We start from the raw sequence: 22,687 nt of genomic DNA on the forward strand, positions 1-22,687 counted from the left end.
TACTTTCGAGAGCTCCGCCCACAAATACACCCACACGTGTTTTTGCTCGGGAAATGCTGCGGTCGGCTATTGGCGGTGGCAAGTGGCAAGTCGCATTAGTGGATGGATATGTCAGCTTTCTAAAGTCTCCGACAAAATCACTGCCACTCGTTCAATTTTTGACACGGGAGCAATATATCAGTGTCATTGAGACCTCTTGAACCGATTGCCATCGCAACTAAATGACGTCATCGTTCCGCACATACGGCTAACGGTCTTTCACTCAACCTAGGATTGCGACGCAGGCAGGTTTCGCTAGAGTTTCACCTTCTCCGACGTCTCGCAAGCTGTTCACGGCGCTAACTTTCCTAGTTTCTTCAGCCTCGCGATTGCCATACATGCCCACCGACTCGCTGACCTCAAAACGAACATCTCAGAGAGTTAACGGCGCACCCTCCATACGTCTGCGACGAGTCTTCAAAATCTCATCCCCGCTTCGCCATAAGGGAAAATTCTTGCCAATTTCCCTAACATTACGAAGTCGCACACCAGAGTCATTGGTGAAACACTCCATCACCCGCCACACTGCTGCCTCTGAACTTCCAGCATTTACTCTCCCTCCCCGCATATCTGGAGAACGTCGCTCTATTGCTCGCCGTCAGCTGCAACCCTTGCTTGAACTCTGAATCGTGCCCCCTTCCTCAGCCAACTGGGCGTCGCGACTCCACATGGTGCTGAAGAAAGATCCGGGTGACTGGAGACTGCGGATATGATCGTGCCCTCAATACCCAGTCTTACCAGACTGCTATTCACTTCCTCACATGAAGGACTTCAGATTAAATTTGGCTGCGTGCACAATCTTCTTTAGAATTCGCTTTGTGACGGGTTACCATAAATCTCAGTGAAGCCCGGCGATATTCTGAAAACGGTCATTGCAACAGCACAGGTCATTTTTGAGTATGTGAGGATATCTTTTGGATTGCAAAAAGCTGCGAAAAACGTTTCAGGTAGTTATGAACGAGGTTACGCGAGGCCTCGACTCTGTGCTTGCCTACATCGTTGAAGCTCCTCCACGTCTGAGAATGCAGCTGACTTGCGCGTTCTTTTCAAACACATTGGTGATAAAAGCGAGCCAGTTCGCAACTCAGTGCTGTCCAAGCTGTCTGTTCCTTGTCTTAGCCCCGATAATTGCTTCGATGACCTCTGTAATAAAACACTAGCTACATCCATTGTTGTTGCAGAGAAGATAGATTAACCAGTCGGAAGTTGCAATGTTTCGCAGCGATCAAATTTATTCGCTTTGATATGAGCACTATGCACACAGAAAGTGGAGATATCATTCTGCTGGAGGATTTCCCGCGATCCATACCACCGCTTCCTCATCGTCGTCTTGGGCGCCTTATGCTTTGGAAGCATCTCGAATAACATGCCGATGGCTTTTAGCTGTGTGGGACGGGATTACAATGGAGGTTATATCGCCGTTATACCATCGCCGTCCCAGAAAACAAACAAGCTTCAGGAGAGGCTTCATGCGTTTTCAACGATGGTGATGAGATGAGGGAAGGTTAGTGTAGCATCGCCACGGCCGCCAGCGGCGCGCCAAGGAATAGCAGCCACGCCGGCCAGCAACAGAGCAAAACCTCGGTTTATTTGCGAATTAGGCTCGCCTTTTTATAGGCATGCGTCACGTGAGAAAGGGAAAGGGAAAAAGGAGGGAGCGGCGATAGTGGCCGCCACTCCGAACGCTGACGCGTGCGCAACGGAAGAACTGCTGAAGAGAATATGCCACCACTTCTTTCTCCCTAAAACTGGAAACGCTGCACCGGTCTGCGTTGCCTCGTAGAACGCCTAAGGGCTTGTTCGGGGCTTCTTGTAGCTTTCTGTCTGTGCTGGTTCGGTCGTAGGCTGACCTGGAGAAGCGACGTCGGGAAACTGTTTCGGAGAGTCTGAGCCGCTGGGAATGCAGGTCGTAGGCGTAGTAGGGTTCGCAGTCGTTGGTGAGCTGACTGGGGGTTTTGCTCGCTCAAATAACGTTCGAGCTGGTGATCATCCGATGTACAGCCGCGTTGCAAACGAGCTTGATCTGCATGTCGCCGGGCCAGGCCCATTGGGGTTGACACCGTGGCCATCCTGGAACCGAACGCCGTCGTGAGCTGTCCCGATATCCACTTGTCCCCGCTACCGTAGTTCCGCACATAAACATTTGACTCCAGCAGTGGTGTCCATGCATCTTCACCCTGAGGTGGCTCTGCAAGCGTAGAAGGAAAACACGAGTCCAGCCGGGGTCGTAATTGGTAACCCAAAAGCATCTCCGGGGGGATTTTCCACTTTTCTGCGGAGTCCTGCGGTAGTTGAACAGTCCTACTAGATTTTCCTCCAACTTCCGTTCTTTCATTTTGCGAAGTCCATCCCTCACCGTTCTCAAAGCTCTTTATGCGGCTCCATTCCACTGAGGGTGGTACGGGGCGCACCATGGATGCACTATATTATCGTTTTTGCAAATGTAGCAAATTCCTGGCTGGTAAATTGCGTACCGCTGTCACAGACGAAGGTTCGTAGACCTCCGAACCTACTAAAAATGGCATGTGTCACCAGTTAATAATTAAAGGGATTATTAACGATGCGCCCTTAACGGTGCGCACACTCCCAGAGATCCTTAGAGTGAGTGGGGGTAGCTGTTCCGGTCGCAAAAGAGATGCCCTTGACCTGCGTGGCAAGCTCAGCCAGAATTCAACTACCATGTAGTGACAGAAGGGGGTGGTCATTTGGTGCCCAGCTGTCGCCGGTTCAAGCCAGAGTAAGGGTCGGAGTCAGAAGTAACAAACGAAACAAAATTTATATACAGCAAGAGACGATACAGATGAATAATCACACAATAAAATTGCACAGACGAGAGGTTCACAGAAAAGAACAAACGCTAAGCATGCAACTACAGAGTTATTCAATAACACAGAGGCTTTACAACACAGATCAAACACGAGAGAGTCAGAAGAACAAACGCCAAATTGTTCACCGGGCCCTGTTGCAGTCCGACGCCTCGAGAGTCACGATGTGGTCGCTGTGCAAGACGAGCGCCGCTCCCTCGCAGGTCCGTGGGCTTGCCAGCAGCGGGTGATCCCCGGGAGGCCAGCCGAAGCACAAGCGAACACGTCGCAAACACTGACTGACTGACTACAGAAGCGGCGTGGCCTCAATAAATAGGGCGCGCCGCGTCTGCCTGTTAAGGCGCGCTAATGCTAGCGCGCACACACACTTAGCTTCGCTGATTAAAGCACACCCTTTTCCTCCCGTCGAGCAGCGCGTCGTCATTGACTAGGTCCCATAGAATGTTCTGGAAAGGTCTGGCATGTTCCAGACGGATGAGTCCGCGTGATCGCCGGGTGATGACAAAGTGGGCGACGGCGATGCGTACAGAGCTACACGCTCTCTCGCTCGGGGAAGGAGGCTTTTCTCGAACTTTGTGGAACCATGCGGCGCCGCACGGGCCTCGCGCCGCGCCGGCTTGATAAAAATGTGCGCCGATTTCGTGACAGAATGCACCAGTGGTATGGCTTCAATCCATTTAGTATGCGAGTCGACCGCTACCAGGATCATTTTTTCCTGCGATTGGACCTGCAGAATCCACGTGAATACGTGACCACTTTTCATTGGTGCATGGCCACTTAACTGGCGGAGTGGCTGTTGGCATCTGCAGGTTCTGGGGGCAGTTCTGACAGGTAGCTGATATTTCCTCTTTAGGTCCTTTTCCAACCCTGGCCACCAAAATAGAGAACGTGCAACTGCTTTCATAGCCGACGATCCCTGGTGCGTCTCATGCAGAAGACGCAACTCCCTGTTACGAGCTTCTTTCAGCATTACCACACGATTTCCCCAGTACACTAGCTCATGCGTTGCTGACAATTCCAGCTTCCGGTCAAAGAATGGCATTATGAAATGGTGTAATGAGTTGGCGGTTCTGGGCCACCCGTTCATAAAGTGACAATTGGCCTCAGTCAAAACGGGGTCGGCGGCTGTCAAGGCAATGAGCTCACGTGTTGTCACACCACCTTCGTCTAGTCTTTCCAGGGATAAGACGTAGTCTGGAGGTTCACCATCCGCGACAGGTTCCGGAGCTCGTTGTGGTAGGCGGCTCAGGGTAACGGAGTTGAGAATCTGCTTTCCCGGAGTGTGCTGCAACTTGTAGTGGTAGGCCCTCATGCAGAGTGCCCAGCGCTGGTTGCGTGCGGCGCCCATTGATGGTATCTGACGATCTGGTCTCAGCAGGCCCAGAAGCGTCTGGTAGTCCGTTACCAGTGTGAATTCTCGCCCTAGATGGTAGTCACAAAATTTTGTTACACCCGAGATGAGTGCTAGTGCCTCTCGTTCTAGTTGGGAATAGTTCCGTTCAGCTTGTGGTAATGTTCTAGAATGGAACCCAATTGGCCCATATGAACGTTCCCGACTGTGTGAAACAACTGATCCCACACCCAGAGGGGACGCGTCGCATTCCAATTTCGATTCCTTTCTCGGATCGTAAGGCACAAGAACCTGGGCAGCCGTAAGCCTTTGTTTAGCCGCATTAAATGCGGATTCCTGTTCCTCTTTCCAGCGCCAGCGTGCATTCGTTTCCAACAGCTTATATAACGGGAAAAGAGTAGTCGATATGTTAGGCAGGAAATAGCGTAAAACGTCAGCATTCCGAGACATGCAAGCAGTTCCGCGAAATTACACGGGCTTGGTACCTTTACAATTGCCTCAAAGTTCTTTTCTATCGGGTGAAGACCGTCTCGGTCGATTCGGTGCCCCAGATAAAATACAGCCGGTCTGCGAAGTTCGCACTTATCGTATCTAAGTTTCACTCCGCGTTCTCGGAAACGTTGTAGGACGCTTCTTAATCGTTCACCGCTGTCGTTTGTTTCTTTCTGAGACAAGCACGTTGTCTAAATAAGCTTGTACACTCTCGAAGGCCTGCCAGCACCTCATCTATCTTTCTGTGGAAAATTGCCGGTTCCGATGCTATTCCGAAAGATAGCCTATTGAAACAGAAAAACCCTTTATGCGTGTTAATTACGCAGACTTTCTTTGGCGCTTCGTCAAGTGGTATTTGGTCGTATGCATCTCGCAAGTCCAGCGTGCTGAAACAGTCACCACCACTTAAACGGGCAAACATGTCGCCAGTAACGGGCAATGCATATTGCTCGGTGGCACAAGTTGGGTTCAAAGTGGCTTTAAAATTGCCGCAGTGTCGGACCGTGCCGTTTTTCTTTAGCACAACTATAATTGGTGTTGCCCTTTCGGAATGCCTCACTGGCGACAGCACGCCTATAGAAACTAGCCTGTCCAACTCCAGTGTCACTTTATCGCGTAAGGCATAGGGAATGGGCCGGGCTTTACAAAATCTGGGAATGACTCCCCGCGTCTTGTCTGCATGCGATACACGACTTCGGCACTTCCGCGCAAGATGACTTTTCCGCCCGCACCGGTAACACCGAGACTCGGCGTTTGCGCATGCCTCTACTTTGAGTAGTGGCGTCTACTCTGCCTTCATCCTTTTTACATCGGTTTCTGCGGCTTCCGCTGCCATTGCTATTGTCTCCGCTTCTTGTAGCGTTAAGTCCCTTCTAGACAAGAGCCGTTTCTGTAGTGCACTCGACCTCACACCGCAAACAATACGATCCCGTAGCATCCGGTCCAGACTGCTTCCAAAGTTGCAGTTATCCGCAATTCGCCGTTTTTCTACCAGAAAGGCCTGAATTGGTTCCCCTTCGGCTTGGCAACGATTAAAACATTTGCAGCTTTCAGTGATTTCGCTCTTATTTGGGTCGTAATACTCGTTGAAGGTTGCAACTGCTTCTTCATATGTCAATACATTTGGCGTTCTCGGAGCTACTTATTATCTAAGGTAGCGCACCAAATCCTTACTTCCACAAGCGAGACAACAAAACAATACACTCAAACATTAGTGTGGATTTCGGGGCATGCAGGGATCACGGGGAATTTGTACGCAGACACGGACATGCAACCAATCGTGCGCCCAACAGTCTCGCGGCAGAGGACCTGATTCTGCTTTATCCTACAACACTACAACACTACAGAGGGTTACGGAAAGTATATCCGGAGCTGCATAAAAAGCTCAGCAACGAGGAGGCCATAGATCTGAGGCGGCTACAGACGAGCACTTCACTAATTTACACATATTACACATGATGCATACCACGACATTCAGAGACCAGTGCCCGTGGTGCAGGAAGACCCCTACCCTGTACCACATAACATAGAAATGCAGCTCAGATCAACTACGAAAAATTGAAAACCCAAATGAAATACAGTGGGAGGCTTCGCTGGCCAGCTCTGACCCGGAGGCTCAGCTCTGCCTGGTAACAAGAGCTCGCAAACTGGCGAAAGCCAGTGGTGCCCTGGACTCGGGGTGCCAACCGCTCGTCAGCCTCGGCTGAAGAGGCGAAGAAAAAGATCCCTGGGCAGTTAATAAAGTTCACTCACTCACTCATTCCTGCCAATATCTGGACAGTGTTTGTGCTTAATGCTGCCACAAGCAACGCTCTCTTCTTTGCTGAATCTGCAACGACGTTTGCTTCAAAGTACACTTCAACCTTAATAAGGTATGGGTTTCACTTATCTGTACTTTCGTCGAAGTCTGGCATTTTGAGATGTGCCATGCCTTCCAAGGGTGCAGTTCGGTGCTAGGGATCTTCTGAAGGTTGGAGACAGCACCGCCCTGTGTTGTCTCCACCCTCCGTCTTGTGCCCGCTGCAATTTTATTTTCCTTACGCCACAAAAACTGGCTTACACATCTACACTGCTAAGTTCTTTCACGACTTGTGCGTCGCCAATCCTCGTCGCCAATGTAACATCGCCACGGCCGCCAGCGGCGCGCCAAGGAACATAAGCCACGCCGGTCAGGAAGAGAGCAAAACCTCGGTTTATTTGCGAAGTAGGCTCGCTTTTTTATAGGCATGCGTAACGTGAGAACGGGAAAGGGAAAAACGAGGGAGCGGCGATAGCGGCCGCAGCTCCGAACGCTGACGCGAGCGCGACGGAAAAACTGCTGAACACAGCGTAACGAGACAAGTAACAACAGGCACACTTGAAGACAGGACACAGTGCTGTGTCCTGTCTATAATGCGTTTTCTGTCAATGTCTTGCTACGCTAATCTTACGGAAAATGCGTGCACCAAATAGCCTTCAAGTCTGTTCTCGTTCAACTGCGTTTGCAACACGTCATGCACCTGTCAAGCTTCGACGGTGAAGATGCTTCCACGGAAAGATGCTTTTGCTGAAGCCGGCATGCACGGTGTGCGCTTGCCAACTATAGAATGTATGCGCACAACATTTACAGTGCACGCGTGGAGCGTGGGGTATAGTAAGAACACACAGGCGAACTCTGCCGAAACTCATGAATTTTGAAAGCTATCCAGTTCAGCTTTGGACTGTCAATGAGGGTAGCAGCATTCACTATCGTTTCGAGCTACGGAAAACCTCAGTGTGAACAACGTATATTTTAGAACAATGGAGATTTGGGCAAGATCATAAGATGTCATCTTGAAGGTAGCAGCAGCAAAAAAAAAAAAAGAGACGTGAAAGCGCTTCTGTCCCCTTCATGTCCTTTTTTGTACGGGCTGCTACTTTCAAGATGACATATTTGCAGCGTCGTTTTCATCTGTAGAAAATGCTGTCGCATGTCTGTAAGAAGAGTTAGACGACTGAAGTTCACGAATACTAAGTGGCGGGCCCTATACGCTCAGAGTCTCAAAGTCCGCTGAATCTCGAAGTTCTATAGGACAGGTAGAATGTCGGAAAGCGTCTACACCACCTGCTGCATTGGGCTTCACCGGCCCGCAACTTTTCGAAAACATAGAGCAAAAAAGACACGGATGACATAGAAGTAACGGGACAGGCGCTAACGTACAACTTTATTTTAGGAAACGCCCCCACGTCGAAAATATAGGAGTTGATAATGACCACCATCAGTCAGTGAGCATGCGCAAAGAATAGCAAAATCAAGATGACAGCACGTGGAAAAGAAAAGAAAATAAGAACATCACGGCACCGAGGGAACAAAACCACCAAGGGTCGAAATAGCTATGCGTTTAAGGGGATTAAGAACAAAAGGGAAAACTAAAAGATATAAAACATGAATTGTAAAGCGATAAAAGCATTGAATATGAGAAAAAGAATATTGAAGACATTCCTACTTTAAAAAAAAAAAAGGAAAATTTCTTGAGGGAAACACCGTTGAAGAAATGGTTAACACCAACAGATGTCCGTCCAGGAATTTAACCTCACTGCCCAGTAAATTTATAGAAGGCGTGCTGACGCACATATGGCCGGCCTTTCTTATGAAATACGCCTCCATTACTTCACGCTCTGTTTTCGCTTTAGCGGATCGTATAAATTCTGTATTATCCATCTTTGGATAGCATCCATTATCTCCCTCTATTTCACATGCTTTAGAGAGGTCGGCAAAGTTACTTCTTGATTTTTCCGTATGCATAACCTATACTCTCTCACCCTTTTATTAAAGCATCTTCCTGTCTGCCCTATGTATAAGCGCACAGCCGATAGGAATCCTGTACACAACGTCAGCCTTGCATACCGGGAATTTCATTTGATGTTTCGTCGTGCAAGCATCTCATTCTTTCCCTTCCTTAGTGCTGATGAGGGAAAGTATGCATGTGGCAGAGAAAACGACTTTTACTTTATAATGCGCTGCCAGCTTTTTGAAATTATGCGAAAACCTTTGAAAATATGGCATTACTTGAACAGGAGTCTTGTTTTTGTTAACTGCTGTTCCCTGCGCAATACCGTGACCCTTTGGGGATTTCAGTTGTTGCAAAACACTCTCACAAACTGCTAGTACGACGTCCACGGAGAAACCTGCCTCTAGAAGACGTCTGAACTGCTCTTGAATGCTATCGGCTGTGCGATGCGTGCCGGATTTAGTAACGGCTCCGTGAAGACAGGAAGACACGATCCCCCGCTTAACAACCTTTGAGTGCGCGCTGCCAAAATGCAACAGACGCTTTTTGCTTCGTGGATGGTACATCCAGCACATACTGCTGCCAGTGAAATTCAATTCGATATCTAAGACTTGCATGCGGCCATCTGTAGATGTTTCCCAAGTGAAATTTAACACGGCGCCGTGCTCAGAAAAAATGCTCAGCACTTCCATGAGAGAATCACATTTTTTCGCATGGCATTTTTTTAAAATAATTAAGAAATCCTCAACGTATCTGAACACTTTTACAGAAGGATGGTGAGAAAGGTTGGCTTGAATGCGCTTGTCAACAGTGGATAAAAATATGTTGCATAACACAAGTGCAACCGAAGAATGATACAAATGCCTCTTTTTTGAATATATAAATAGCCCTTTGAAATAATAGCTGTTGATGCAAGGTAGAACTACAACAGGGTAAGGAACGAATCGCTGCTGGTTCCCGCACCGTTCTGGAAAGCTATTTCCCCGCTTTCAGAAATCGTATCACGGAGCACCTTGAACAACTCTCCATAAGGCACTGAATCGTTCTATGTCAATTGAAAAACCACTCACTGCGCAGTAGGAATTCTGCTCGAAACTGTCTACCAAATCTCTGGAACTGCGGATCAGGAACGGATCTTCAAAGTGTTAAGGTGTCACTGAAGGTAAAGCTCGCGAGCTTTTGCCATGTGCCATTCTCGGATACTATGACCCTGAAAGGGATTTCTGGTTTGTGTGTTTTGGCGGTGTCAAACACTTCTAGCGACCCTGTATTGGTTTTGTCCACTCATTTCTTCAAGGTTTCAAGGCCCAATTCTTCAAGCAGACGAATTGCGACACGTCGGCACCACTTCGGGTCAAACTTGACTTCCTTGAAGTTCTTACGAATTGCAGAGAGGGCTTTTTCTTGAAACAAGCTTGCAGGTGTGATGGCAAAGCCACCTTCTTTGTCGCATTGCAACGCTGCTAGATTCTGTCGTAGCAGATAAGAGACCACGTTTTTGAAACGGTGGTTTCTTAGTAGTCAATTCACTTTCATTATTTTTAAGGCAAGCTATTCCATCTTCAATAAGCCGCTCTTGCTTTTCTCTGCGGCCCTTGCTGCCGTTTTCCGGACCAACGCGATCATTGTTTGCCTTTTCACTGGGGGCTGGTTTGCAAACTTCGCACCTATCTCTAAAATACTCCGTATTTCAGGGGAAATGACAGCGTGTCCCAGAACGGGGACGTCTTCTCCTGCACCTTTCGTTAACTTATCTGCTTGTGGTAGTCGAATACGCTCTCGTTGCCACAAGAACTCAGTCGTCTGCGCTGTTTGCTTCTGATATTCCGCTAGCTTCCTAGCGTTTCCCGTTCGTTGTTCCAAAACGACGACTTCGATCCAATCATGTTAGAGCCTAATTTGTCTTCAGCACTAACTTTTCAAAATCTTGCAGGTTCTCCGGGAATGTCCCCACGATTGTGGCACGGCTCCGAATAAGACTTGCACCTCCCAAGGGACAAGTCGGCGTTTCAGGCAAAACGCCAGTACTCTTGACTGACTTGTGTTGAAGCGATGAGGTTGAGACAGGTGATCGCAGGATTCACAGTGGCAGGAGAGGATGGGAAAGAGCCCAATGTAGGAGAAATGTGATGCAACAGAAGCTTAGTTTGGGCTAGTTGGTAATGACTTTTCGAAAATATACCACAAAAAAGTCGTCTGTGTCTTTCTTGTGCTATGTTCTCGAAAAGTTATTACCAACTGGCCCAAACTAAGGTTCTATTTATTATTGGTGAAGCTGTGGAGAGAGCTGCGACTGCGCTTCTATCTTCGGTGTACCCTGCATTTCCGCGTTACATCCGTTGAATAAAAAATGAGCCAAGCAGCTCCCCAATGATATCACTAAGAAAGAGTGGCGCGCTCATGTGTATACTACTACTGAGCATTTTCATTAGGAGCAAAATTGTTTCATTGTAGGAGCAAAACTATCGTTTTTTGTTATGCGTCGACTACGCATGCACTGAGCTAGAGGTTGAAGGTTTCTTCAAATTCAGAGAAAGACATGTTCTATTTAGTAAAGAGAGTACCATTACAAACTATGCAAACAATGAATTTGAAAGTAACAGTTGTGTTTTCGTCGTGGAAGTGCAGAAGCAATAATTCACCTCTTCTCTGTCAGCGGGGTATATGGCGATGCAGACTTGTTCACACATGACTCTCCGAGGCTGAGAGCGTCGCTTCATTAAAATCTTACGCACCCTGTAATACCAGACGGCCAGGGGAGGCTCCTTCCCATGAGAATATTTGCGTGCATTAAAGTCCATCCCAGCTGACCACTGAGCCGTAGCATTCCTTCATAGGCAAAGCAAAATGTAATTAATTAAACGGGATACTAAGCATTGAGTACACCCAAACATGCGAAAAGGTTGACTTGTTCACAGAAGTAATGCCTTCAGTGAAACAATAAAGTGAATGAATGCTCCAACGGTGTGATCACGTGAGTTGTACTTTGTGACTGCCCACGAAACGACGCCTGAATGGTGGTAACCTTTTTTGACTCTAGATAAACCTATGAAACTGGAAGGCTTTTCGAGTGTAGAGCCCTCTTGGGTGGCGCCGGGAACCCGGATATCGAGCGCCGTCCGGCGAAGAAAATTAAGACAGCGCCTGGGCATGGCTGTTGCAGCCTCTGCAAGCAGTCTTGTTCTGGGACTAATCACCAGGAATCTTATTCCTTCGCTCCCGAGGAGTTAGGACTTTACCGGAAGAACTAGGACGCGAAACGACCGATCCTGCAGCATCCCCAAACAGGCCTCACGTCCGCAGGACGTCTCGTGAGTGGAGGTTCGTCTCCCACCTTTCGGCCCTAGAACGCTCAAGTTTGGTTCCCCCAGATCGATGCACACATATGCCTTGCCAGCATCAGCTCGGAGACGACGCGATACGTCTATGTCGCCTCGAGCCTTCCTACCGACGTTGCCGGCGAGCTCTCCCACATTCTCCCCGCCCCATAAGTGATACAGCATATGAGCACTTGAAAATCAAGGTTCTGGAGAGAGTTAGGCCGTTGGAGCGGTGCCTCCTCCAGAAGCTCGCTAGGTAGGAAGACCTTGGCAATCGACGCCCTTCCCAGATTCTGCGCCAGATGCGCCAGCTTGTCGGTGAGAACGATACCTCCACCCACTCCGCGTTGCTTCGACAGCTTTTCCTCCAATGCCTTCCCCGCCCATCCACCTCGCCCTTGCGGTGGCCGGTGAGATCAACCTCAACCGCCTGACTGAGCTCGCCGATAACATTCATGAGGCGACCTCCCCGTCTGTCACAACTGTTTTGCCGCCTACAGACCGGGCGATTTCGAGCCTGGAGTCCTCTCTCGTCAAGCTTTCCGCCTCAGTCGCCGCACTACGCAGCCTACCCCAGGAGATCCGGCCGCCTCGCCTCGATCATCAATCTCTTCAGCGCACACATCAAGCTCGGAGTCCCAGCCCTCCGACTCTCTGCTGGTGCCACTGGCGTTTTCTACATCCGGCCCACAAAGTGTACACCACCCTGTTCGTGGTCTGGAAACGCCCGCCGGGATCACCAACGGCAGCGTGTGGTCACACCAGTCGTCACAGCCGCCTATTTATAGGAACTGACACATTCTCTGGCACCCGGTTTCTTATAGACAAGTGCGCGGAAATCAGCGTGGTTTCACCGACTATGGCTGATCGTTCCAAGTCATCAGGATAGTCGCTCTGTGCTACCAACAGCTCGGCTATAGCCACGTACAGACTAAGATATCTCACCGTCGAATTCAGCTTCGCCGCGCTTTTCGATTGGTATTCGTCATAGCAGACGTGGGTCACCCGATCATCAGCTAGGACTCCCTCTCATACTTCGGCTTGGATGTAAGCGGGCGGCGCCGTCGCCTTATTGACGGTCTGACGCATCTCTCCATCTCGGGAGACTTGACCGACCTAGCTTTCATGGGCATCCGCACGCTGATTCCTTCCTCGAAGTTTAAAAAAATGGTGGCGGATTTCCCGGTGCTGACAATGCCATACAGCCTCACTCAGGTACCGAAATATATGGTGACACACCACGTCATCTCCCGAGGTGCACTCACAGCTGCTCGACCGCACCGCTTATTTTTAGACTGTCTCGCTATCGCCAAACTTGAGTTTCACCACATGCTGCAGCTCAACATTATACGCCGGTTTTCCAGCGCGTGGGCGTTACCGCTGCATCTAGTACCCAAGCCCGATCCCTATTACTGGCGTCCCTGTGGTGACTATCCGGCGTTGAATGCTAAGACTGTCCACGGCAGCTAGCCGCTGCCCCACATCCAGGAATATACGCCGCGCCTCGCCGGCTGCACCGTTTTAGCTAAGTTGACTTCGTGAAGGCGTATTACCAAATTCCCACTGAACCCGCCGACATACCTAACACCTCCATTTGATGCCATTTGTTTTGTTTGGCTATTTGCGGGTTCCTTTAGGCTCTGCAGTTCGGCTCAGATTTTCCAGCGATTCATGGCTGAGGACACGCGGGTCCTGCCGCCTTTCTAGCGTACCTGGATGATGTCCTCATCGCCAGCCTGAAGATCATGAGTAACACCTACGTGCTCTGTTCAAGCGCCTACAGCAGTACGATCTAGTTATGGACGCCTCCAAGTAGGTTGCTTGGTACCTCTGACATCCACTTCTTGGGTCGTCACATATCTTCGGAGGGTATTCGCTCTCTCGCGTGCACCGTCCAGGCTATCAATATCCCCCAGCTTACGACACTGCGCCACTTATGGCAATTCCTGAGGCTGGGAAATTTTTTCAGGCACTTGATCCCACACTGTGCAGAGCTGCTTCGCTCGCCAATGACCTCCTGCCGCCAATCGCTGGCTGCTCCTACGCCGTTTCTTGGTCATCAGAAGCTCTGGGCACGTTTATTGCAGCAAAACAAGCAGTCGCGAACGCCTTACTTCTGGGCCATCTGCACAGCAAAGCCCCTACGAGATTGATGGTGGATGCCTCAGGCATGGTCGTGTTAATGTCTTACAGCAATACATAACTTCGAGTGGAGAACATTGCCTTTTTACTCTCGGAGGCTACCTCCTGCTGAGTCCAGCTACAACATCTTTGGTCGCGAGCTCCTGGCCATCTACTCCGCGATACAGAACTTTCGGCATTTTGTAGAAGGATGGCAGTTTCACGTGCTGACCGACCATTAGCTTCTGGTGTATGTATTCCGCAGCAAATCCCCGAACTCCGGCAACTCGCTTATATCTCGGAGCTTACTACGGACATTCACTATGTGCAAGGTGCCACCAACACTGCCGCTTATACCCTCCCTCGTATTGTCGCGGTAGACACTCTATCTCCGATTGTCGACTGGATCGCATTCTTTTACGCCCAGCCGAATGACCATGATCTTGCCGCTTTTCTAGAGAACTCCCGTTCCCTCCGACTATGGCTTGTGCCCCATTCCTACTCGCCTGATCCTTTGTGGTGCGATGTGTCAACAGACCTTCCGCGCACTTTTGTTCCGGCCTCGGTACGTCGCCCCATCTTCCAATCTCTGCATGACCTGCCATCGAGGCATTCGGACTATTCAGCGAATCCTCCCCCAGCGCTATGTTTTGCCCGGAATCAACCCTGATGTGCCCACTTGGGCGCGCTTGTGTCTGCCCTGCCAGACGACCAAGGTCTACCGTCATACCGAGACGCCTTCCTATCACCTGAACGTCGTTTCGACCATGTACATATCTCATCGTGGGCTCCCTTCCCGTGTCTCGAAGCTACCGTTATATCCACACCATGGTCGACCGCTTCACTCGCTGGCCGGAGGCAGTCCTTATTCCTGACATCACCGCGCAGACTGTTTCCCGCGCCTTCATCTCTGCGTGGGTATCTTAAATGAAATCAATTTTTTCAAATATCCTACGATGTTTAGGAGCGCGGACAAAACACCTTAGATGGACTTGACGAGGTTCATGCCCCCTACAAGGCGTACGGTGGACAGCGTTTGATGCGTTAATAGAAGAATTCGCCAACAGAACGCAGCTGCTCAAACAGAAAAGCATACAAAATGAGAAAAGTGTGATGCTAATAACAATGACAAACTTTTAGGTTATGGAACGTGAAGATTTGAATGATCACAGAATGATCAACCAACTGGCCCCCGTGTTTGCATTATTGGTGAAGATTTGGTTGACCTGGCATCGTGACAACCGACCGTGGCCACCAGTTTGAGTCCTCCCTGTTTGCTTCCCTTTGTTATATTCTCGACACCAAGCACTGCCGCACCCCTGATTGTCACCCGTGTGTCAACGGCATGGTGGAACGCCTTCACCGCCAATTGAATGCCGCCCTCACTGCTCGCCTCAATTGCGCCGCTGGGTCAACTCCTTTCCTTTTGTGCGCCTTGGTCTATGGGCCGTTATGCGAAAAGACAGTGCTCAGCTGCAGAGCTGGTGTATGGTAGTGTCTGCGTCTTCCAGGAGACTTCTTCACATCACACCCAGTCCCAAAGAATTCCTTAAACTTCTGTTGGGTTGTGTTAAAGACCTCCGGCCTACTCCACGGCGTCCGCCCCACCACCATACCATTTTTTGCTCCCTGACCTGGGCACTTCGACCCATGTTTTTTTGCGCCGTGATGCTGTCCGAACTCCACTAACACCGCATACGAAGGACCTTTCCGCGTTCTCCACCGCCACAGCTGCTCAATGTAAGCGCACTTGATGCGGCCCTGCAGCGTCGTGGCGCCGTCAATGGGCAAGCGCGTCCAGGGTAGTTTACAGCTGCGGCCGCTCTTTCTGCTGAGGGCGCCACTGTTCGGGGAGATGTCACTGCCGCGGTCGCCGGCCTAAAACCCCTCTATCTGGAAAGTAGCGAAACTCTCCTCCCTTCGGCTGCTTTCCTCCTCAATTCTCCTCTGATTTCACTCTCCCACCGGTGGGAGCGCTGCGCACGGCACGCTGAACCTGCCTGCGCTCGAGGGGCGCCGCGGAAGGGTCAATGATAGTGAAGGGCGGGGGCTTTTTGTGCTGCCTTTTAAAGCATTCTTTTAAACCTGCTTTGCACAGGTAACTACTAATCGATTTGAAAATGTTATGTTTGGTTTTAGCGGCACATATTGTTCGCAATAACAAAGAAGGAAGGAGAAGACATGCTCAAAACGGCAAGAAATGTTTGCACTCAGCATCGCGCTCGGGTACTCTGAAGCATCAAGAACGGGAAATAAACTGAGCAGGCAATTATGGTGTCATCTGTGTTGGGTGACAGATAGATGACCCTGAATGAGAGCCAATGGCCCCTTCAGAAATCTTCTGCACCTTTGCGCGTGAGCGGCAAACCGGCTAATTCTAACATCGATCGCTTCTGGCTAACCTATAAGCAAAAGCGTCGATTGTTGTATGCTTTCATTTTCAAATCACATCTGTAAGAAAACGATGAAGCAGTGTTCCTACAGCTGCTAATCAGAGGCAGTGTAGGTGAAAAAAGTGGCTTTTATTTCTTCGCAAAATCAATTGATCGGCAAAGTGACTCAGGCAAAATAGGGTGTTATTTTATTGTCACAATAGGTTTGCTTTAAAGGTCGTAAGAGGTGGCGCGTACAAAATACACAGTTCCAAATACAGAAGAAATGTAGCGATAAACACTGTTGCATTTGGAACCAAGTAGCATCTTTGATTTTACTGACACAGCACTGGTCGCTTTGAAAAGGGTCCTAAGACTGGCGCAGGCACATTAATTGAAAACACACATTTTGAAATAAAAATAAATGCACAGAAAAACACTGTTAGACAATTGGAAGATGCTGAGAAACGTTAACGAAATGAAAAGATATGAAAACGAAGTGCAAGCAAATAATTTTAGTAGAAAGATTTTTCACACACGCTACAATCCAATTTTAATTTCGATGATTATAAGCTTCAGATATGCACGAGAATATCTTTAAAAAATGCAAGCAGTTACTAGAAAATTTGAACAATTTACAGATTCATTCAGGCGACAGGCAAAATATTAATTGTATGCAGATTTTCAAACCACAACTTTCACAAATGTTTCAAATTAATAAAACATGAAATTACGAATGCATACTGTCACCGAATCTGAGCTGCAGCGACGCGCATGCCTACGCCTTTGCTACCGCATTTACTACTAGTCACTGGAGATATTTTGGAGGCTTCATCTCGGACAAAAATCTGGATCCGTACTTCACGAAAATACTCACAATCTCTTTTACAACATCGTGGCAGGCTGGGAAGCAAGATACGAATGAAATGCTATCTTTTATCCGGGCCTGCAGTTGTGCAGTGCTGATTGAATTTTTGAGGAGACCCTCTCTGTTACTGCGGAAAAAGTTCTCAGCAATTTTTACAGTTTCGATTACGGCTGGCAGTGACATGTGAGACTGTGAAAAGTTCTTCAACTCAATTAACCTTGCCGGTGCCGTGTTGGTAATCAGCGAAGCGCGACAGTCGTTCTGTTCTACTATTCTATGTTCTGTTTCTGTTCTACTTGAACACTCAAACGCGCAGCAGCACGGCAGCGCGTGCTCGAAACTGCACGCAAGGTCAATGTACAACTGGTCGCGCAACTCGGAAGAAAACGCGTGCAGCTGCCTACTGCCAGCGGCATCAACTCGATGATGAGGGCTCCTGCGAACTGTGAGGCAAATTACTAACGCACAGAAAATAAGATCTGCCAGAACTCCAAAGAACTAGAAAGTAAACATAATATTCGCGCTCAGGAATGAATTCAGTTTTTGTTTCTTGCGTAAGAAAAAACGTGCCACGTTTTTAATAATATTTTAACTTGTTTCTAACGGCCTCTCTCGGCCACTTGTTACCTGCTGCGTAGTTGCCCAAAGCTCAGATATGGTTCAGACTGTTCAGACCAAAGCTTTTTTCATCCGCGGAATGGGTGCGTCGTCGGCCCCGGTTCAACGTTCATCGTTGCGTGCTGCGTACAGAGTGGGTTATCTGTAACAAGCAGTCATTACAGCAAGGCGAAGACTGTCTGTGCTCGATGAGAAACTGATTGCCGCTGCATGTGCGCATTTCCGGACGATGGGACAATGCTGCGTCACAGCTCGGCGGCTCGGCTCGGCCTCCCAGGCACATCGTAAAAGTGGTGGCTTGTTTTACGGATACACGTCTGCATGAGCGGCGTATCGCTGCATGTTTTAATTGAGCGGTGAAGGTGAGATTTTATTGCCCCCAAGAAGCGTGTCGCATTGCTCAAAGCCTTCCGTTCCGCTCCCATTGCTGCGTGTTTTGCTTACTGCGTCGTATTACCGCACCAACGTTCGCTGAACGTGCTTTAGCTGTTATTACAGTGAGGTTCCTATTGTCAATGGGATCTTTCTCATGAACATGTTAAATGCTTAAGTTGTAAATTTGTAACCTCACATTGACTCCTTTCAGTGGCAAATGAAGCGCGAGTAAAATATGGGAATCGTGAGCAGGGCGAGATTTATTGGAGCGAAGCTATATCGTAGATATTTTCACTTCTCAGACGCATTAACTTCTAAATACTAGCAATCCCAGTTTGAATTGCTTATCTAAGCTCTTACAGGTTGGCGTTCTAGCGCTAGCGTTAGTTATTCCGCTCGTTTGTTTTTGTTGTTCTTTGAAGCTGATATGTATACTTTGTTTGTTAGCAAGATCTTTTACCCTTTTATAATCTCACCGCGTTTCGTTTGGAGACCTACGCTCAGGTCATTTTGTTATCACGAGGATTTCATGAAGACCGTGACGAATGAGCGGTGGTCGCTCTCCTACACTTAGATTTCATTGTCGTGAAGCGTCTATGTAAGTAATCGTGAATTAATAAAGCCTGGCTTTCTGTGCAGCGCAGCTTCACTCATTTATGCCCTTAGTGAAATGCCTCAAGCCATGTGGTTCTATCCATGTGCTTGCCGAATTCACTTGAAGGCCCTTGTTCACAAACGTGCCCGAAAAAATAAGCCCCAGAATGCGTTTACATGACGCGCGACGAAAGACTAGGCTAACGACGACGGAGGCAGAACGATGCTATGATAAGGTGGTTAAAGATGCCGTAACATTTCAGTTAACGTAAAACTTGACAGTAGAAATCCATGTCAAGTAAAGTTGGCTGAACAGTTACGGTGTCCATTTTTCTGCCTTATCCGAGCATCGTTCTTCCTCCGTCGTTGTTGGCCTTGTTTTTCGTTCATAAGTAAAAAGACAATCAAATTCCCTGCCAAAAGTACGTCACTGACGTCACAAGCAACGTCACGTGTTTGATGTGCCTCACAGTTCGCAGGGGGCGCTGGGAAACTAAAGCCTCGGTCAGAGTCGACACGCAGGCTTCTATGGGAGTTACGCTACCATTTGTTCTTCTACCATGCTGCACGCGCGCAAGCCACAGGAATGGTACGACGAGGCAGTTTAATGGCGGCAGCGAGAAAATAAAAAACAAGCAAAACAAGATTTTGCGCGCGCGTTTGTCACGTCAGGGGGCCCGGCAGCCAATGACAAACCAGAAAACCCGCCCTCACTCTCTCTTTGGAGAGGGGAGCGTAGAGGAGCGAGGAGGAAAGCCCTGGGAGAGGGAAACGGCGGCAAAGATCTTACAATTTCGCTACTTTCCAGAGATAGAGGGGCTTTACGCCGGCCCTGAGCTCGCAGTTTCCTTCCTTTCTGGGTGCGTTCTCCTAGTGTCTGCGCGGTCAACGAAAATTTTATTGGGTTCCGTGTGCAAGCACGTTAACATCGAGACGGAACGTGTTTGCTTTTTAGGCCGAAAACCTTTTTGGACTCATGGAGCGAAAATCTGTGCGCAGAAGCGGTGCGTGTGATCTGTACATCGTATCTGGGCACTTATGTGCTTTTAAATATTACCATTCCATTACCATATCTTAGTCCCTACAAGGTAATCAACCAAACTTCCCCAGTAATCTACCAAGTCATACCTGTTGATCGCCCAGCTGACTGACGACGCCACCGTGGAACTGAAATTGTTCATGTATCTCGCTTGAAGCCATTTGCGCGCCGCGGTACATCGGTTGGTTAGGAGCGGCCAGGCTGGCCGCTTCCGATCCCCTGGGCAGATTGTGTGAGCGCTCCACGGATCTTCTTTCATTTGTACATACCATGATCTTCTTCTTCCTCTTGTACATACCATCACCATCGTCCCGCGGCGCCGGCTCCGGCTCGCGCTTGGGTTTTCTCCATCAGATTAAACGCTGACACGGCATACCTTGCCTTGCCTTCACGACCTTGCCGTCTGGACCTGGCCTTCTTTCACAATATCAATCAAACAAATGAATGATTTTCCAGATATATCCACACATCACCTCATCAAATGCAGCATAAATAACCCATGTGAATAAGTGAAAGTGAATGCAGATTGGCCATACAAACCTAATGTACACAACCTTCCTTGCATATACGTAGAGTGTGCTTTCTTGGACACCTGACAGTTAATTGCAAGAAACGATTTGCAGCTACCCTAAAGGCTGTCTTATAAAACAGATGTCAAGAGGAGCTTTATCAGCTGAACGAGCAAGCCAACACACTCAGTAGGTTTTCATTTTGATGACACACTATTAAAGATGTCTTTCTCAACAGCAGCTAGTATTTACCTAATTCTACAACTTCTTGAATGTTTTTCTGCATATGCAGTGCACAAGAGTATTGCAAGTGTGCATAAGCACTCACCAGAATGAGGGGAAGATGTATACACAGTATGAAAGAAAACCAAAGAAGGTTTTGAGCACGAGCCTGTTTACAAGCAAAAATTTACACAAGATGATCGATCTTCACCTGAACGAAGAGAAGTCCTCTTGTTGAAATGTTTGCTTCCAAACTGAGGCTTCCTCTCAAACCTTGTTTTTTTTTTTATAATAGATGTCCAACGCTTTCATTTGTCACTTCTCTAATGCTCTAATTTCGTGCTGCTAAATACAAGGTTAAAGGCCCAAACAGTAATTGCCGTGTGCCTCCTGCACCTGATATCAGAATGCTTGTTCTCTTTACAGCAAAGCATTTCAACATTAACACCCAGCCGCATATTCCCCTGCAATATCCCGCTAAGCGCTAAATAAAAACACAGTCTCGACAACAGGTTAGCTGTGAAAGGTGTCACAAACTGCTTTCAGTAAACTTGCGCACTTGTGTTAACAAAGCACTATTGCATCAATGTGTAAATAGTAGCGTCATACTGTACATGACTGTCTACGCTCGACATAGTTCTCTTGAAACGTATTGCTTTCTGCACCATTCTCACTTTTCCAGTTTACATCTTTGGAAGCTATGTAGGCAACAGCAGCAAGCGTAGCATTGTTCGAGTTGTGTGAAACTATAAATGAGCATCAGGTAAAGAAAGAACATGAGATATGGCATATATGTACCGTAAAGCATAAGTACACATTATTAGTTGCTCTACCGTGCAGTTTATATGAAAGGCAAAACTACTTACCACATATAGAAACCATAATTAGCACAGCCCTTAGCTGGAACAGTGTTTCCACTGTCACTGAAGCCACACTTCATGCTTTCACTTGGGGTTGACACATAAGTATTATCCATCAATGTTTAATTTTTAGAGCAGTGTTTTCCTGCTACAACTCCGTCATTGCTGCGATCATCTTGCAGGGAGCAGGAACTGTGTTGTGTTCTCATGAGAATGCACACTCAAGACATTATACATTAAATATTTTTATTACCAACCAGGGAATGATAAACTAGTTTTCTCCATGATAGTTGCCTGTTATTCTGTGTTCTGATCTTTGAACAGCTACGACAAACACATAAAGTGGCTCTGTCATCACTTTTGGCAAGGAGCACAGTGCTATTCAGTGCCAAAGATGTTATCTTCAACAAACATCAGCATACATATCAGTCGTGTAGTTCGACATGAAAGACCAGGAGGCATGCTTGAAGATGATGGCAGCAGAGCATATATTTGGAGCATAATATATATTCAGAGTAAGACTGGGAGGACCAAAAATGAATTAACAAAAACAACTACTTTCTGTTACTTAACTGGTTACGGCCTAAGCACCTAAATGGTAACAACCTAACCATGTTGCATGACTAAGCATAGAGTCCAAGCTTAGAATGGAGTGAACTACCCTTTCTTCAATCAATTCGTTAACAAAGAAATCATCATCATCATCAGCCTGATTATACCCACTGCAGGGCGAAGGCCTCTCCCATATTTCTCCACTTAACCCGGTTCTGTGCTAGCTGCATCCACTTGACCCCTGCGAACTTCTTAATCTCATCCGCCCACCTAACTTTCTGCCGCCCCCTGCTACGCTTTCCTTCCCTTGGAATCCAGTTTGTTACCCTCAGCGACCATCGGTTATCCTCTCTTCGCCCAAAGAAATAAGGGCAGTAATTTCCAGTGGCCGGGCCTACAAGTCTACTGCGCCGCGTCGAAGAATACGTAGCTCTGAGTCGCAGTGGCGTTCGCCACCTGCGTCGCAGCAGCGTTCGCCAGCTTGGCTGCGCCGTGGACCGTGCCCGCGCGCCGTAGTTCGTCATGAGGGTCACCGTGGAAGGCATTCCAATTTCTCGAGAAGAATTAGCAGCCAGTGATTGGTTGTCTAAAGTAAACAAGCTCCGGGAAGCGCGAGCAACATCAGGGCCTGCCGTGCCAGATTTCCCTGGAGACAAAGCGGGACCGAACCAAGCATCCCAAAACGACAATGGGCTGCGTGCGAAGACGGAAGCTGAACTCACGCCTCGGCAGCGAGGACGCTTACTAGCCAAAAAATCTGTAGCATCGAACCAGCCTCGCT

At 48.3% G+C, this 22,687-nt stretch overlaps 1 pseudogene; it reads right to left on the bottom strand.

Moving 5' to 3' along the window:
* Nucleotides 1-1,663: 1,663 nt before the first annotated feature.
* LOC146187865 (uncharacterized) lies at nucleotides 1,664-5,031 on the bottom strand (annotated as a pseudogene).
* Between the last annotated feature and the right edge of the window lie 17,656 nt (nucleotides 5,032-22,687).

The sequence above is a fragment of the Amblyomma maculatum genome, chromosome 5 (assembly GCF_055883805.1).
Source record: "Amblyomma maculatum isolate TAMU_Amacu chromosome 5, ASM5588380v1, whole genome shotgun sequence".
Taxonomy (NCBI): domain Eukaryota; kingdom Metazoa; phylum Arthropoda; class Arachnida; order Ixodida; family Ixodidae; genus Amblyomma; species Amblyomma maculatum.